This window comes from Sinocyclocheilus grahami, unplaced genomic scaffold (genome assembly GCF_001515645.1).
Source record: "Sinocyclocheilus grahami isolate Dianchi unplaced genomic scaffold, SAMN03320097.WGS_v1.1 scaffold440.1, whole genome shotgun sequence".
Classification (NCBI taxonomy): Eukaryota; Metazoa; Chordata; class Actinopteri; order Cypriniformes; family Cyprinidae; genus Sinocyclocheilus; species Sinocyclocheilus grahami.
Genome location: NW_015505619.1, coordinates 953,496 through 953,879, shown reverse-complemented (window position 1 = coordinate 953,879; position 384 = coordinate 953,496).

Below are 384 nucleotides of genomic sequence, written 5' to 3'. Positions count from 1 at the left end.
TGTGACTTGACTTGACTCATGACAATCAGTTGTGACTTGACTTGACTCATGACGATCAACCGTGACTAGACTTGACTCATGACGATCAACCGTGATTAGACTTGACTCATGACGATCAGTTGTGACTTGACTTGACTCATGACGATCAACCGTGATTAGACTTGACTCATGACGATCAGTTGTGACTTGACTTGACTCATGACGATCAACCGTGATTAGACTTGACTCATGACAATCAGTTGTGACTTGACTTGACTCATGACAATCAGTTGTGACTTGACTTGACTCATGACGATCAACCGTGACTAGACTAGACTTGACTCATGACGATCAACCGTGACTTGACTCATGACGATCAACCGTGACTAGACTTGACTCATGACG